Source organism: Bubalus kerabau, chromosome 22, assembly GCF_029407905.1.
Source record: "Bubalus kerabau isolate K-KA32 ecotype Philippines breed swamp buffalo chromosome 22, PCC_UOA_SB_1v2, whole genome shotgun sequence".
In the NCBI taxonomy this organism is placed as follows: Eukaryota; Metazoa; Chordata; class Mammalia; order Artiodactyla; family Bovidae; genus Bubalus; species Bubalus kerabau.
Genome location: NC_073645.1, coordinates 52,816,414 through 52,834,738, shown reverse-complemented (window position 1 = coordinate 52,834,738; position 18,325 = coordinate 52,816,414). Strand labels below are relative to the sequence as shown.

Here is an 18,325-nt window from a genome sequence, read left to right as displayed (position 1 = left end):
GCTGGTCACCAAGCAAGTCAGCAAGGGGACCTGACCGGTTCCTAGCAAGACACAGAGGGAGCGGAAAAATATATCTGCCAAAATAGTAAACATAGCGAATGCTCCAAGTTTACCAAAAAAATAAATTTTAAGAACCATTTGAAGAGCATCCTCCTTGTGACTCTGTTCAGACGGCATCTTCCTGGGTAAAGCCGTTTTCTGATGCCTTAGGCACCAGCACACCTGCTTCATAAACACAGTGATAAGAATACACGGAGTTCACGAGGAGCTGAGCCACTTTGTGATGGATGATTTTCAACAAATGGAGCCTTTCTCAAACTTCTGACAAGGAGTGTATGTCTATCGGATATATCCAGGGACTATGCATGTCTACTCGGGTTAATTTAGAGAACCGCTCATTAAGCAAATTCATTTTTTCTCTATTTTTTTCAAAATTGACCTGGATTCCCAGCCTGACAGTGGCTCACGGGGGCCCTGCAAAGTGAAGGAAGAGCCAAGCGGCTCTGACCCCCATGCTGAGCACGCCGTGGGCCTTCACCCACTGGGCATCCGCGAGTCGGGGCCGCTTCGCCCCACTTTCCTGATGAAACAACCACCTTCCCCACAGGGCACCCTGTTCTCATGGGGGCTACGGAGAGGGCAGGGGTGGGGCTGGCAGACTGGGGGCCCCGGGGTCAGGGGCACGGGGGTCTGGGCCGCCTGGGGGTGCGCCGCTATCCACAGGGCGGCGGAGGCTGGTGTTTGGAGCAGGGAGTGTGTCCGGGGCAGGCGTGGGGTGGGGTCTGACCGGCCGCACCCCCAAGTAATGCATTTGACGTCTTAGCCCCATTCTTAGAGGGGTCATCTGTGTGAGCATGCTTGTCTTCTGAGTGTGGAAGCGGGAATCTGTCCACTGAAGACAGGTCTGTGATGCCTGCAGACACTGGCGTCCCCTCACGGTGGGAGGAGCCCTTGATAGCTGGCTGTATGGTGGGACCAATGTGGTCCACCCTGGCGAGCACAGATCAGGGGACCCGGCTACCCAGAGCATCAGGAGTGTGTGGTCAGTCAGCACCAGGACCTTGGGGGCCACTCTGGGAGGTGTGTGCAGAGGCCATGGAGCAGTTCCCTTGGGGATGGGGCAGGGCAGGAGCCCGAGGAAGCCCAGCATCCTCTGAGCTGGGGACAGAGCTGGACACACGGGATTGGGGACAGTTGTCATGTGCTGAGACCTGAGGAACGTCACCCCTGTTTATTCATGTTCATACAAGGGAGGGATGCTGTGGTTCCGATTTCTGATTGGAGGGGTCACAAATGCAGTGTGTTTCCACCTTTGAAAGGAAGGTGCTAACGCATTTGCTTGTTCTCCATCAATCGCGGCTTCCTCTACTCAAGGGAAGGAGCACTCTGCACAGAGGAAGACGGGCTGCGGGTGAAGGTCTCAGCCGCTTCCTTTCAATGGTTCCCCGTCGTGAGCCAGGCGCTGTGCACAGCGTTTCTACGCATCATCCATGTAAACCTCACGGCCCCTGCAAAGAGAGGCTGTTAATCACCATTCCCAGAGCTGCCCCCGGGGACACATCCTTCCACTCCAACTTCTGCTCACACGTCGGCTGACCCCGCTCTTTCTAACTGCCCCTCGAGCACCCCACCCTCTGATTCGGTTGTCCTTTAACACGCAATCTCCAGTTGACATCCTGCCTCCCGGTGGGTGCTGCCTTCCGCCAGACTCCTGGAGCCCTCCAGGGACTCCTCCTCCTCCTCGGGGTGTCCCCAGCCCACCACCCTCCTGCCAGTGCTCGCTGCCTAGCAGGCTTGTCTGTGGGGACCTCTCTTCTCCCAGACAAGCAGAAGGCGAGGTTCACCTTTGTATATAAGGGTACAGTTGTAGAGAGGCTCAGTCTCCTTTGTAGAGAGGGAAAAAATACCCTCGGCCTTACTGAATTTATGGTGTAAGTGTATAGTCTTGGCTGGTCTTCAATCCATGGTACCAGAGGCTCTGCCACTGCGTGAATGATTGCTGGGACCACAGCTCTGACAGAAGTAGATAAATCCTTGGCCAAACTTTCCCCTTTGTCTTCCACCTTATTTCCAGACAGACCTCCGCATGATGGCCCCTTATAATACATGCAGAGCATCTGAGCTTCCGTGGTGGGCGTGGCTCCCAGCCTGGTCGCAACTTCTTTAGCATTTGCATTTCTTGGCCTATATATATATATATATATTACTTCTTTTTGCCAATGAAATGATTTAAAAAACATGTACCCTTGACTTTGGAAGGCAGCTATGCTTATCACCGCACCACCCACGCAATACACTTGACTTTGACAGACTGCAATGTAACACTTTGGAATAATGTGCCTGCATTTCACTTGCCTGATTACTTGTTCAACTTACGTAAAAGAATTCACCAATGTAACATCAGCATGCTCACGAGTATACACATCTCCGTCTCAGGTACTGATGCAGGGTGGGAAATGTTGGCTTGACATGTGAGAATCAGAGCATGTAGGTGGGGTTTGGAGTCAGGCTTGGTGATTAAGGGGAGGGTTCACCTGTGGACCTGTGTGGATTCTCTTAGAATTAGCCGGCCCTGGAGGTACAGACTCTCCCGAGTGAAGGGCTGCGGTTGGGGGTAGAGGTTGAGGGGGTGGGTGGTGAGGGGACGAGGTTGAAGGGACGAGGTTGGGGGGATGTGGGTGGGACACTCCAGGGTCCACTGCCCTTGGGTTAGCACTTCCAAGTTCACAACACAGACACCCTCTCTCTTCTTCAGGGGAGCCTGGGGAGACCCCAGTAGTTGAAGACGGGGTTTCAAGGTTTAGATTTGCTTGGCTTTCAGTGTTATGGGGCCTCTTAGGTTTTTGAGGGAAGAGGAAGATTTGATATTTAAAAAGAAACGATGGTAAACCTTCTGGAATATTCTATATAAACAGTTCAGGGTTTTTTTTCCCCATAAAGAGAAAACTGTAATTGTTGGGGTCAGGGCAAACACGTAAGCAGAGAGGAACTCTGTGTCCTTTGCACAGAGTGCACTTTCCTACGAGTGAAGGAAAGTGAACGTGAAAGTCGCTCGGTCGTGTCCAACTCTTTGGGACTCCAAGGACTATACAGCCCATGGAATTCTCCAGGCCAGAACACTGGAGTGGTTAGTCTTTCCCTTCTCTGGGGGATCTTCCCAAGCCAGGGACTGAACCCAGGTCTCCCATATTGTAGATGGATTCTTTACCAGCTGAACCACCAGGGAGGCCCAAGAATACTGGAGTGGGGAGCCATTCCCTTCTCCAGGGGGTCTTCCTGACCCAGGAATTGAACCAGGGTCTCTTGCATTGCAGGTGGATTCTTTACCAGCTGAGCTACCAGGGAAGCCCATGAGTGAAGGGTTCACATCTAACTGTAGCCTGGGTGGGATCACAGCATCTCAGTGGGATCCTGGTGGGGTCATCAGGCCGCTGTGTGTCTCCATCCTCAGGGCTCCTCCCAGACAGTCTTTGCAAGAAGAAGAGATACGTGTTTGTTCTGGTCAAGCTGCACGATGCCCTTCATCCCCTGGAGCCAGAGTGGCACTTGCAAAGCTGTTCAGTGGCCAGACCCGAGTCCAGGGACAGAGAGCTGGGTCCTCATGCAGGCCGTGCTGTTGACGGCAACTCAACGACTTCACTCACTTGTCTAGAAATCATTTCCCTTCCTGAAAGTTGGAAGTGACCGGGCATAACAGATGTGGTCTGGACGCCCTGCCAGGACCTAGGCCTCTGGGTGGTGATTCGCAGGACAGAAGGCCAAGTTCTGCTTCAGCACAGGGAGTTCTGACAGGCTGACCCCTGCGCCCCGCCCCTCATAAGGGCACCAAAGCTTGCACATGGGGCCTCAGCCTCTCGTGTTCAGGGGTGTGTGGTGGGATCACAAAACAGGGCTGTCCTAGCAGTTTGGGGCCCTCCAGCAAGGGACATAGAACAGGTCAAGTTCAAGGTCTGTGCAACCCTGCCGCATCCCAGCCTTCCCTGTCGAGAAGGCGCTGAGGCGTGCAGTTCTACCAAGGGCAGCAGTCCTGTCTGGAACACCATGTTTCTTCCCCGATGTGTCAGTTAAAACAGTGACAAATCAAGGGTTCCGCGAGTGGAGATGAAAACCCCCCTTTCAGCCAGTAACCATGAATCCATGATCTGAGTTAACGTTTTGAGATCGCGGCTCCGGGGGGACTTCCTCCCATATGGTGAGTTCCAGGAGCAGAAGGCCTCCTGTGACGCCCCTGCAGCCACAGAGGGCCTTACAGGACGAGGCTCATTCCAAACGACCCAAGGCTGACGACAGCAAAGTAACTGGTTAGACAGAGACACTGGAAGACCTTCCTGCCAGCAGCGTTCTTGCGGTCCTTCCTTCTTGGTTCGGGGGTCCCCTCCCCACAACTATTCCTCTTTAGCCACTGCCTGCACTGTGCCAAGTGCTCCTGGTCACTGAGCAAGGGGGTGGGATGGGCTGAGCCTGCCAAAGCCTTGGTTTTTAAGGGCTCCCTGCTTCATGGGTGGAGTCCTTTCTTCATGCTGCACCCAGCTCAATGGTTTTCCAGCCTGCCCCAGAGGGGCTGCAGAGCAAGCTTACCCTGAGCTGCCAGCTCGCTCGCTGACCCTGCAGAGCCCTCCCAGCTCCAGCTTTGTGCTGAGCCATGCCCTGGGGCCGGGCCACGGCTGTCCACACCTGCGTAAGGTGAGCAAAGGCTGTGCTCGCATCCTCCAGGAGGGCCTTAACGAGCCCTGCAACCGTGCGGGTAAAGACAGGAGAGGTGCTGGGCAGGTGCACGGCTGCTGGGACTGTGTCCTGGACTGAGGGTCCTGGGGGCCAAGGGCTCCTTCAGTAGTCTAGGGCGGGGCCCCCCAAACGTCAGTGTACACAGCGAGAGCCTGCTGAGATGCAGGTTCTGACCCGATAGGTCTGCGGTGGAGCCCGAGAGTCTGCCCTCCTAGCGATAACTGTCTGGTCACACTGAAGCTGTGGATCTGTGAGTCTCACCCCCAGCATGGGAGGCTGGGCAGTGAGGGAGCCACGAGGTACCAGAGCCTTTTTAAATTTAAATAAATTAAAATAACAGCTTGATTTCTCCGTGTCCCGGCCACATGGCCACCGTGACTGGAGCTGCTGCGCTGAGTGGCGCAGGGGCATTTCCGTCACTGGGGACGCTCTCCCGGGGAGGGCCGTGCAGGTCCTGGGCTTGGTGAGAGGTGACAGGTAGAGCTGCCACATCAACGGCAAGGCCGTTCTCTGTATCATCCAATTATCAGAAGGGCGTCTGGATGGGCTTCATCAAGAGTCAGACCAGGAGCTGTCAGAGAAAATTAAAACAGCTGTTCATTTCGTCTGAGTCCATCTTCCTGGAGGACTGATGGCAAGTTGGGAATTCTAATTGCTCTCATTTCTGGCATTTTTCACATGAGTAGATGCCGATAGTTTAACAGCGACTGGGAGGTGGTGTCATCTCCTGGTCACTGCCAGTTGCATCCTGCGCTTCCGGTCTGGAGCAGGCGGCAGGGGTCTCTGTTGCTGGCCCAGGCCCAGGCAGAGCTTCATCCACATCCCTGCTTGGATGCGACCCTGCTCCCTCCCCTTGCTCTCACCCTGCTCCAAGCCCACTCTCCTGAGCTGCTGCAAAGCTTGTGGCCGATAAGTCTGTCCCTGGCTTCTGTCTCCTCAAATCCACCCTCCCTGAGCTGCTCAAAATCAATAAGACCTTCATTAAACTAACCTTAAAAATGTACATTATGGCCAGTGTGATAAGGCAGGAAACTGAAAAATGAGACATATTGGGCAGGAGAAAGCCAACACATTTGCAAACAATATGATTGAACACTGGGGCACACTCATGAGGAATTAGTGACAAGCCATTAAAGCTGCACACACACACACACACACACACGTTCTGCACGTTGGCCAGATTGTTTTGAAAGAATATCACTTCCCTGTAGTTGCAGTAGGGATATACATCAATATAATATAAAATATAACATACCATGACATGGCATAGAGAGAGTTCAAGCCCCAGCTCCACTCGTGGGGGCCCAAGTCCTTCTGATCCAGGCCCAGCCTGTGGACGGTGTGAAGCTGGTAGAGGCCCCTGGCGTGCCAGGCCCACGTCTTCCCAGAGTCAGGTTGCTTGGGAATGCAGCCCAAAGTGGGTGGTAAACTCCATCTAAGGCTAATAATATAATATAATGTAATGTATATAATGTACTGTAATATAATCAGACACAGAACTCCTCACAGTATCTACCTGGGCTCTAGGGAGGCAGGCTCTGTCTGGCAGCCTCCCCAGCCTCCACAGGGGAGGAGGCTCCAAGGAGGCTCTTCCATCCCCAGGTAGCATAACTCACTTGTTCTCACATCCTTATCTTGGGGTCTGCTTCTGGGGTGACCTGACTCTAGACATACTCTTCTCGGTCCCCTGAGGCTTCCAGGCCCCACTCAGCAGTGCAGGCTAGCTGGACAGACTTGGCACGGACACCTGCCTATCAGTTATCCGTGCTGGTCCGCACGTGGCCCTCACCTCTCTCACAGGGGAGCCGTTAGACTGTCAAGGATGAGTCAGGTAATATGGGGATGTACAGGGTTGGGGGCCTGGGACCAATCAACATCTGCCTCCCACGCCCCGAGACCATGACCCTGGATGCAGAGGTCAGCTGACAGGAGTGGTTGGAGACCTGGTTCTATCAGCTCCTCTCACTGATGGGACACTTTGTCCCAGGGAAGGACGAGAGTCCTTGGTGCCTGACTCCTGACTCCTCTGATTCCTCAGGGCTTCTGGGGCAGGAGGCCATCAGGCCAGTGCCCCGCTGCTGCTGCTCCTAAGTTGCTTCAGTCGTGTCCAACTGTGTGCAACCTCATAGACGGCAGCCCACCAGGCTCCTCCATCCCTGGGATTCTCCAGGCAAGAATACTGGAGTGGGTTGCCATTTCCTTCTCTAGTGCCCTGGGCTGGGAAAATAATTAGACCTGGAACCTGGAGCAGCTAGGGCGCCTCCAAGGCCCATGTCCTGGGAGAACGCAGGGTGCTTCCCTTCTGCTTTGTCAGTCTGTTGGCTGAGGAATCAGCACTGAGGCGTCAGGACCAGAATGAGTCAGCTGGACTCAGGGCCCTGGGTACCTCAGCCTCGGGGTGAACTTCTCAGCCAAGAGTGGGGAGCGAGGCTGAGATGCGGGAGACCTGGCCCCTCCTCCCACATTCTAGCTCCGATGAGTGAAATAGGACATCAGCGCATCCCATGGGAACACACCGAGCCACCGCCCAGGCCAGCAAAGAGCCTCGATTCCTTGCAGATGACACAGAGGAGGGACAAACACTTGTGTCCGGCGGGGCCTGGGTCCTGCCTGTGGGCTCAGATCCACGTGTTGAGAGCCGATTCTGGGAGGTAGCGCGTTTTGCATTTGCACTTTTGACGAGCATGTGGTACAGCTTTTACTTTAGAGGGAAGACGGTGAAAGCAGACACCTTCTAAGAGGAATGGGCCACTTCTGACCCAGCTTTCCTTATGACTTTCAGAGAAAGAGCTAGAAAATTAAGGAATCGTGCAGCTAACCCTTGGTTCTTCTAAAGGTATTTATTGCTGTTGCTTAGTCACTCAGTCGTGTCCAACTCTTTGCAACCCCATGGACCGCAGCATGCCAGGCTTCCCTGTCCTTCATTATTTCCCAGAGCTTGCCCAAACTCACATCCATTGAGTCAGTGATGCCATCCAACCATCTTGTCTTCTGTCGTCCCCTTCTTCTCCTGCCTTTAATCTTTCCCAGCATCAAAGCAATTAATGCTTTGGAGCAATTTCCTGTGTCCTCTGAGCCTGCCAGCATTGTTCTAAACACTCTGATTCTCCCAAATTACAGTTCAGGTCCCCCTGCTCATGCCATCGCTCAGGCACTGGGAGCCGAGAGGGTGATCCAGTGAATGGGGAGCACCAGCCCGTGGCCGGGTCACCAGCAGGGGCGCTGGCTTTGGCTCATGGTGGGCTGTGACTGCTGCCTGAGAATCCTTGAATCAACGAATTAGCTAAATGATTCTTGAAAATCAGTTATTGCATTTTAATGACTTAATATCTGTGTTTTGCTGCAGAGTCTACCGACCAGGGCTGGCTGAGACCCAGAGCCTCAGCGGAACGGAATGGAACAGATTCCAGATTGGATGGTTGTGGCTTCTGGGTGGGGAGCCGCACACAGACCCCGGAGCCCAGGACCACTGACTCCCTCAAGGAACCAGGTCCAAACCGACGAATGAGGAGGCGCCAGGCACAGCCTAAAATCATGGAACTTTTATGAGGATGAAATGCTATCCAGTGGAATAGCCAGCCTAGAGGCTACCTCCTCCCTGCCCCGCCCCTCTTTAAAATCTGTGGTCTTTTCTCCCCTTTAGAACTCCCTTCTCCAGAGTAACAGGCAGGCTTCGTGGGGTCTACCGTACTGCGACCTCACAGGTACCGTTTCCTAAAAGTACCCACAAAATGTATTGCTTCAAATAGCAGCAAGCACTTATTTTTTTTAAAAACGGACATAAGGGAGCTGTTCTCAGGATTCTACGTTTCTGGGGATATTTGTGGAAGCGCCCCCATTGGCCTCCCCCAGTCCTATCATGGCTCTGACGCCACCCCACCCACTCGAGATGCCGGTGAACCAACTTCCCCACAGCCTCCAGAGTCGGGACTTGGAAAACCGGGCTTCCCGGTCTTGATTCTGTGACTGTAACCACAGGCTTGTCATGTTTGCCTTTACGGAAAAAAAATAACATGAACCACTTTTTCCAGGAGAAGGATAAAAAACAAACAAACAAACTCTGCAATATCTGCAGCATTATTACCAGGAATCATAAAAATGATGCGGGATGTGTGAGCTGAGAGGCGGGTCTCTGAACAGCCCGTGTGCGCCAGACGGCAGGGCTGATCTTGGGTTTTCCGCCGTCCCCGAAGCCTCCGGGGGCCGCCTGCATGCCGGGCTGATGGCCGGTTCGGGTGTGCGCGGATGGCCCGGCTCCTTGCCAGGCCTGGGGCTCCGCAGGGACCTGCCTTCCTGGCGCTGGCGCCCCCCCACCCCCACGCCCAACTCCCAAGCGGGGACCTGGAGGCGAGCGGCTGGCCCCTCGTGACGCTGTCCTAGCGCCTGGATTTATTGTGTGAAATAAGTGCTGTCGGGCCCATTTTGAAATGTCAGGGAATGAGAAGAGCCTTGAATATTTATAGATGTCGGGACCCACTTTTGGGCTGCCTTAGAGAGGAAAATGTGAGATGCTGGGAGTGGAGGCAGCCTGCCTGCGCCCCTCGGAGCAGGGTGCGGGCAGTGGGCTCCGGGCTGGGGCCTCCCCGGGGCCTTTCCCGGCCTCTGCCGGGGCTGGTGCCCGGCCCCCGAGCTGGAGCATGGTGCAGGCCTGAAGGGTCTTTCCATCTCTCCCTCTGCCTCTCCTTCTCTCACCTTCTTCTGAACTATTGATGTTTGGATGGATCAACTTATTTGAGAAGCTAGACCAATCCTGGACCTGGAGGGTTTGGCCTGATTCCTGGAGAAGCAGCCCCCAGCACCCCTGGAGGCACAGACCATTCCCAGGTGGCCCGAGATGTCAAGGTTGGAGAGATGGACACAAAAGCCAAGAGACAGCCTTGACACTCGGGGGCCGACTCTCAGAACACGCAACGCAGTGGTTAGAGTGGTCACAGCATTTCCTCTGAATAATCACCAGGGGGAAAAGGGGGGCCACACAAGGTTTGAAGCCTTAAGAGCTGGGGCAGTCCACTGGGAGTGAGGCTGGTAAGAAGCAGTTTGCTAAGAGTTTTCTCACCCCGCACTCGGTGGTCAGCCTGGTAACTGGGCTCTCACAGGGGGGCTCTCACAGCCAGTGGCTGGGGTGGTGAAGCTGGGACCCAGCGCAGCCCGCCAGCGGCGGGGTGTGTGGGGCAGGAGGCATTGCTTTGCACGGCTCCCCAACTCCTCCTGGCCTCATGGTGGGGTTACATTTCCTGCCCCTCGAAGTGTCAGGTGGGCCTCGAGAACTTGCTGTGATGCTGGACTCTGTGAGAAGTGGCCCCGCGTCTGGGCAGAAACTGGGGAGTGACGTGTGGTTCCCCTCGTCCTGCAGGCAGGGTGGCCTGCTGAGCCTTCTTTGGGAGCTTCATATGCGCAGCCCCTCCGAAGGCATGACCTTTCTCAGGACTCCCCCAGGGCCTCGGTACCCCGAGTTCTTTCCGCCAGCTCTGGTGGGGATACAGCCCCTCCCTTCCCCTCATGGGGGCGGGAGCTCCCTTCCCCCGGCCTTGTGGGGTCTCACCCACATGTGTGCGGGCCACTGCCGGCCGAGGCCTCGGGGGTCCACCGCTGTCCGCTCTCTCTGCAGGTGCCTCCGACCCGGTGCTCCGTTCTGCACATTCTGGCCACCCAGCCCTCTTCCGGAGAGAAGTGTGAGTGTCCATGGCCCCTCCTGCTCTGCTTCCCAGGAGCTGCCTCGGCCATGAGCTGGGGAATTACAGGCTTACCTCCCGATTCTCCTCGCTCCTGCATCTCAGTTATCTGCTCCTTTTTGTACAATATCTGAAGACAGAAATTCATATATTTTGTCGGGGTTTCTACTTTTGCAAAGAGGTCTGTTCTCATGGCAGTTAATCCTTCACGGATGTGGAAGAAGCCAGGTAGGATAGGTTTTTGTTATTTGGTTTATTTTTCCTTAAAGGTAATTTTTTCCCCCAGACCTATCTGATCGGTCCATTTGCTCTTTTTTTAAAAAAATATATTAGTTTATTTATTTTAGTTGGAGGCTAATCACTTTACAACACTGTCGTGGCTCTTGCCATACACTGACATGAATCAGCCGGGGGTGCACATGTGTCCCCACCATGAACCCCCCACCTCCCTCCCATCCCATCCCTCAGGGTCGTCCCAGTGCACCGGCCCTGAGCGCCCTGCCTCATGCATTGAACCTGGGCTGGCGATCTGTGTCATACTTGGTGATACACATGTTTCAGTGCAGTTCTCCCAAATCATCCCACCCTCGCCTTCTTCCAGCATTTGCTCTTCTTGAAGAACACGGTTTGCATTCTCCAGGGTAACTGCCTCCTCCTCAGCTCCCCAGCTCAGGGTCATATTCTCAGTGCTGACCACAGGGGCCTGGGGTTCCTCTGTCTGCTCCCCCGTCGTGTGTGGCACTCCTGGAGGCAGGATCAGGACTTCCTTGGACCATGTTGGCTGGCAGCACCTGGCCAGTGTGTGATTGCAGAGTCAGGGGAGGCAGAGGTGACGGATGCAAACTGGCCTGAGGCAGAGCGGTCGCAAAGCCCCTCCCTGCCCCTTGGGTACCGGCTGTGCTCCCAGCTGTGCCCCAGGCATCTGAACGCCCTCGTCCTCCTCTCAGCAAACATGGCCTGTCGGAGGAGATGAACTCTGTCCCAGGAGCATGGAGGCCCTGACTGGAAGACGCGGGTAGCCTACGAACGATGGCTTCAAAAACTAAGGTTAGCGGTGGGTGCTGTGACTCCTGCAGGAAAGACAGGGCCTGACTCCACCTCGTGTCCCCCAGCTGGGCTGTCTGCCCACGAGGCCGTGAGAATCTGAGAACTGGCCCAGGGAGCCCCGAGGTGTGAGCGGGACCTGTGCCTCCTGCAGGCTCAGAGCGTGGCAGGGTGGGGCTGCGGCCCTTGACTGCCCTGGGGTAAGCTCCTAGCCAGGCGCTCAGGTTGAGGCTGTCCTGGGCTCGGGCTGCAGGAGGCCGATCACCACCACTGCCTGGAGGTGTCTCCAGTCTGCATCCTTAGTGTGGGGCAGGGGCACCCGGCCGCCTGGGCTTCTTACAGTCAAGCAGCAGAACGCCTGGGGTTAGCGTCAGCGAGCTGATGAAACAGCCGCCTCGCCGGGTATTGCGCCCTCTGGGAGCCAAGTCTGCCGCCCTTGGGAGTCTGTGCGCCAAGTGATGGGTCACACGAGCGCTGCTGCAGCCTGACAAGCCAGGGGCCGTTCCTGCCGGCTCACCGGGAACCCTGTGCCGTTAGCTGCCTCGCTCACCCGTGATGAGGAAGGCCTGAGACCCAGAGGGGAGCGTGACTTGCTCAAAACCCACAGTCCCTGGGAGAGACCCTGAATCCACAGCCGGGCTCAGGGTTCTAACATGAAGGAAATGCAAGGCTTTCAAGGAGCTATCGAGGTCTGGCTGGCGGTCAGGAAAAAGACCCAGATGACACGTTAAAATGAAGAGGAGGATTTTCTCCCATCCATCCATCCATCCATCTGTCTATCCATCATCTATCTGAATCTGAGCAGGACCCTGTGGGGCCACGCTAGGGACAGATACCCACTCCCCCTATTCTCTGCCTCTTGTTTATAGAAACAAGCTCTCAATTTAGCCTCCTAGGTCTTCCCAGAGTTCCAGAGAAAATTTAATCAGAGAAGGAAAAAAATGTAGACAAAGGAAAACAGCCAAGCAAGACAAAATAATAATAGTTTAGCCATAAAACAAAGTCAAGGACCTTTAATCCCTTCTCAAGGGCTACAGATAATATTATGAACAATGCCCTTGGGTTGCTTTGCAGATATTAAACCCCCAGCAGGTTGAAAAAGTTAACCGCATGCTGACTACCGATATGTAGACCCCAGAAGGTTGAAATCAGAGGTTGATAATGTTACTGTCAAAATATTAATACCCCCCTGCTACCTTTGTTGCTGTTGTTCAGTCTCTAAGTCATGTCCAGCTCTTTGCAAACCCATGAACTGCAGCACGCCAGGCTTCCCTGTCTTTCACTATCTCCTGGAGTTTGCTCAAACTCATGTCCATTGAGTTGGTGATGCTGTACAACCATCTCATCCTCTGTCGTGCCCTTCTCCTCTTGTCTTCAATCTTTCCCATCATCAGGGTCTTTTCCAATGAGTCGGCTCTTTGCATCAGGTGGCCAAAGTAATGGAGCTTCAGCTTCAGTCCTTCCAATGAATATTCAGGATTGATTTCCTTTAGGATTGACTGGTTTGATCTCTTTGCTGTCCAAAGGACTCTCAAGAGTCTTCTCCAGCACCACAGTTTAATAGCATCAGCTGTTTGGTGCTCAGCCTTCTTTATGGTCCAACTCTCATATCCATACATGACTACTGGAAAAACCATTGCTTTGACTAGATGGACCTTTGTTGGCAAAGTGATGTCTCTGCTTTTTAATATGGTGTCTTCATTTGTCATAGCTTTTCTTCCAAGGACCAAGTGTCTTTTAATTTCATGGTTGCTGTTACTGTCTGCAGTGATTTTGGAGGCTAAGAAGATAAAATCTGTCACTACTTCCACTTTTTTTCCTTCTATTTGCCATGAAGTGATGGGACCGGATGTCATGATGTTTGTTTTTTGAAGTTGAGTTTCAAGCCAGCTTTTTCACTCTCCTTGTTCATCACTACGAACAAAGCTAGTGGAGGTGATGGAATTCCAGTTGACCTATTTCAAATCCTGAAAGATGATGCTGTGAAAGTGCTGCACTCAATATGCCAGCAAATTTGGAAAACTCAGCAGTGGCCACATGACTGGAAAAGGTCAGTTTTCATTCCAATCCCAAAGAAAGGCAATGCCAAAGAATACTCAAACTACCGCACAATTGCACTCATCTCACACACTAGTAAAGTCATGCTCAAAATTCTCCAAGCCAGGCTTCAGCAATATGTGAACCGTGAACTTCCTGATGTTCAAGCTGGTTTTAGGAAAGGCAGAGGAACCAGAGATCAAATTGCCAACATCCGCTGGATCATGGAAAAAGCAAGAGAGTTCCAGAAAAACATCTATTTCTGCTTTATTGACTATGCCAAAGCCTTTGACTGTGTGGATCACAATAAACTGTGGGGAATTCTGAAAGAGATGGGAATACCAGACCACCTGACTTGCCTCTTGAGAAATCTGTATGCAGGTCAGGAAGCAACAGTTAGAACTGGACATGGAACAACAGACTGGTTCCAAATAGGAAAAGGAGTACGTCCAGGTTGTATATCATCACCCTACTTATTTAACTTATATGCAGAGTACATCATGAGAAATGCCGGACTGGAAGAAACACAAGCTGGAATCAAGATTGCCAGGAGAAATATCAATAACCTCAGATATGCAGATGACACCACCCTTATGGCAGAAAGTGAAGAGGAACTCAAAAGCCTCTTGATGAAAGTGAAAGAGGAGAGTGAAAAAGTTGGCTTAAAGCTCAGCATTCAGAAAACGAAGATCATGGCATCCGGTCCCATCACTTCATGGGAAACAGATGGGGAAACAGTGGAAACAGTGTCAGACTTTATTTTTCTGGGCTCCAAAATCACTGCAGATGGTGACTGCAGCCATGAAATTAAAAGACACTTACTCCTTGGAAGGAAAGTTATGACCAACTAGATAGCATATTGAAAAGCAGAGACATTACTTTGCCAACAAAGGTTCGTCTAGTCAAGGCTATGGTTTTTCCTGTGGTCATGTATGGATGTGAGAGTTGGACTGTGAAGAAGGCTGAGCACTGAAGAATTGACGCTTTTGAACTGTGGTGTTGGAGAAGACTCTTGAGAGTCCCTTGGACTGCAAGGAGATCCAACCAGTCCATTCTGAAGGAGATCAGCCCTGGGATTTCTTTGGAAGGAATGATGCTAAAGCTGAAACTCCAGTCCTTTGGCCACCTCATGCGAAGAGTTGACTCATTGGAAAAGACTCTGATGCTGGGAGGGATTGGGGGCAGGAGGAGAAGGGGACGGCAGAGGATGAGATGGCTGGATGGCATCACTGACTTGATGGACATGAGTCTCAGTGAACTCCGGGAGTTGGTGATGGACAGGGAGGCCTGGCGTGCTGCGATGCATGGGGTCGCAAAGAGTCGGACATGACTGAGCAACTGATCTGATCTTTTATCCTGTTACCTTACCACCAACCAATCTGGAAGATGTCCATGAGATGATCAGGCACCCATGTGACCCTCTCCTTTACCTTCCCTTTAAAAACTTTTCTCTGAACGAGTTTGAGAGTTTGGGTCTTCTGAGCGTGAGTTGCCTGTTCTCCGTACTTGACCCCATGTTCGGTGTCTTGCAACAAATGTTGCATTTTCTTTCACCAAAGCCTGGTGTCAGAGGAGTCGCTTCACTTTGTGTGGGTGAGTGGACCCAAATTTGGTTTGGTAATACCTCCATCCAATCATGCATTTAATCATCCACCCATCATCTAATCATATAATCATCTATCCATTCATCTAATCATCCGTCCACCCATTCATCCATCCCTCCTCCCTCAGAGTACTTAACTGACACCAGCCATATTCAGGTACTGCTCAGAACCAGATCTGTATCCAATCTACAGTAAGCCCCAGAGACAAGCTCCCTGCTCTCCCAGGAGTCTAGTGAATTTTATCTTCTCATAGGAAAATAAAACATAATGAAACAAAATAATGACAACAACTATCACCATTTTTATGGCTGAATGGGTTCCCCCCAAATTCACGTGCTGAAGCCTTACCCTCAATATAGTGATATCTGGGGGTGGGCCTTTTGGAGGTCATCAGGGTAGACTGAGGTCATGAGTGTGGCATCCTCATGATGAGACTAGTGCTGATGTAATAAGAAGAGACATGAAAGAGATGACTTTTTCTCTGTCCTGTGAGAATCCAGCAAGAAGCGGGCCTCTGCACCCCGGGAAGAGAGTTCCTACCAGGACTGAGCATGATGGCACCGATCTCAGGCTTCCGGTCTCCAGAGCTGTGAGAGAATCAACTCAGAGTTTATTGTTTAAAGATACACTTCTACAATATTTTGTTGCGGCAGCCTGAGCTGAGACACCCACTGCCAGCAAACAGGAAGCCATGTGAAGGGTTTCCATGGCTTGCAGCAAAAACACTGGTCGACCAGGGAAGGCCTTTGTTCACGTGGATGGATATGTATCCAAGTTTTAAATCAGATTTCAGAAAGCATCAAAGAGACAAACCCATAGCTTTTATCCAGCTAACAAGCTCCTCTGAAAGTATTTGCTTATCCAAAACTCTGCCCGTGTTTTTCACGAAACAGCCCGATGCACTGATGCCCAGTGTCCGTGGTCATTGATCCTGCTGTGAAGGTGCCTGGGCTTCACCTCAGATTCTGTCTGGCTTTCATTCATTTTTTTTTTTTTTTAAATCTGCAATGTCACATGGCTGGTGGGATCTTAGTTCCCTGAACAGGGATTGAACATGGGCTCCAGCAGTGAAAGTGCCAAGTCCTAACCCCTGGACTCCCAGGGATTCCTTTTTCTTTTTTAATTCATCTTTAAATTAGCGCATGCTTTCTTGTTTAATGGCTGCCTAGAGGAGAGAGTCCCTTGTGAAGGACACGGAAGGCTGGCGCGCTGCAGTCCGTGGAGTTGCAGAGTCGGACACGACCAAGGACAGGGGTGATTTTCACATGAGGAGGAAGGGGCTGAGTTTTGACACTTCTTTGGTCAAGTGAACTCTGGAGTAAAAGTGATGATCCATGGGGCATCTCCAGCAAAGGACTGTAAATCTATCCTGCAGGTCTGAGACTGGGGCTGGAAGGGACCCTGAAGGTCTCTCGGTCTAATATCTCTTTGCAGCCACAAGGAAAGCAAGGTTTGGGGAGAGACAGGGGCTTCCCAGGGGTCTCTGATATGTTGTGCTTCCTGCCTGGAACTGTGTGGGGTGGGACAAGACCTGGACTCAGCCCCTCAGGGCAGAAGTGGGTCTGCTGTTTCTGTCTGTCCCTAGGAGAGGAGGCCCATGTTCCTCCCAGGAAGAAGGAACTGCAGGAAGGCCGGTAGCTGCATGTCGGCAGCCTCTCGCTGCCATCTTTTCTGAACCCACCTCCAGCCCACTTCCTGGGCTCGCCTCCATGCATATGACACTGAAGAAGCAGCTTCCCGGGGGGCCTGAGAACGGTGCTCAGCTGCAGACTCCAGACTGCACAGGCTGCGGTAGTCGAGGGAGGGTTGTGGGGTCTTCAGGGGCTGGGTCGGTGGGGGTGGAAAGAACAATTCTTTTCTCTCCTCTTGTCTGAAATCACTTCAAGAAGACATGTAAGACTTTCTAAGTTTCCTTCATTACAAGCAAAAAATGACCATCTCCTTAATGTTTTCCCCCTAAGTTTAGGGCTGACGATGTTGAAGTTGGAAACTGGAACATACCAGGTTCTACCGACTGGCACATCTTTCTCTGAAGCGGAGGCTCTGCTAGAAAATGCACTGCTTAGAGGAGATTGGTTTTTGCAGAAAACGAAGTTCGAAGGGTGAGCTGTGTGTCATCTGTACGTGGTGGTGGGCGGGGGTCCAAGACGGCCCCGGGGTTCCCGCCTCCGTGGTGTGTGTGTCCCGTTGAGTGGGAAGAGCCTGTGCAGATGTTGGAATGCTTTTCCCACGGCGAGGTCCAGTGCAGTCCAGGCAAAGGCGGAGGGAATTTTCCGATGTGGTTAATCAGTTGCCCTTTAGCTAATCAAGAGGGAAATCATCCTGTGTAGTACTGACCTAATCAAGTGAGGGCTTAAAACTGATTTTGGAGCTGGCCTTTGAAAGACCTGACAGCCCCGCTGTGCACTGCCCTGGAGGGGCCGCGAGGCAAAGACCAGGAGTGGGTCCGAGGTTGACACCTTGAGTTCAGCCCCGTGGGGTCCAGAGCAGAGGACCCTGATAACCCATGCCTGGACCATGGAAACCATGTGAAACTAATTCTGCATGTTTTGTTATTATTAACCTAAAAATTACTTATTTTTTAGTTGAAGGATAATTGCTTTACAGAGTTTTGTCGTTTTCTGTCACTCCTCAACATGAATCAGCCATAGGTATACAAATATCCCCTACCTTTCGAACTTCCCTCCCATCTCCCTCCCCATCCCAATTATTAGCTTTTTAAAGTTGACTTTTTCACTCATCATAATTCTCTAGAGCTTAAGTCAGTTCTTCATGTGTAGGAGCCGCGCTCCTTTTTATGGCTGAGTGGTGCTTCCTGTGTACCACACCACGGTTTGTTTATCTACTCATCTGCCGAGTGACGTCTGGGCAGATTCTAGCTTTGACTACAAAAGCGTTGCTGTAATTATTCACTTTGTGTGAACATAATTTTTTATTTCTCCAGGATAAATGTCCAAGATGGTAATTTCTGGGTCACATGGGGGCTTCCCTGGTAGCTCAGTCAGTAAAGAATCTACCTTTAATGTGAGAGTCGGGTTCGACCCCTGGGTCAGGAAGATCTCCTGCAGAAGGAAACGGCAACCCACTCCAGTATTCTTGCTTGGGAAACCTCAGGGACAGAGGAGCCTGGAGGGCTATAGTCCATGGGGCTGTAAGAGTTGGACAAGTCTTAGCAACTAAACCATCACCACCATGGTAGCTGCAGTTTTGTTTAATAAGAAGCAGCCTGTTTTCTGAGAGGCT

At 52.3% G+C, this 18,325-nt stretch overlaps 1 long non-coding RNA gene across 1 annotated transcript; it reads right to left on the bottom strand.

The window, feature by feature from the left end:
- Positions 1–1,249: 1,249 nt before the first annotated feature.
- Positions 1,250–17,337, bottom strand: LOC129636857 (uncharacterized). The gene is made up of 3 exons (XR_008707162.1): positions 17,084–17,337; positions 16,764–16,961; positions 1,250–1,508 (listed from the first exon to the last, which is right to left on the bottom strand). It is a non-coding gene; the product is annotated as an uncharacterized LOC129636857 (long non-coding RNA).
- Between the last annotated feature and the right edge of the window lie 988 nt (positions 17,338–18,325).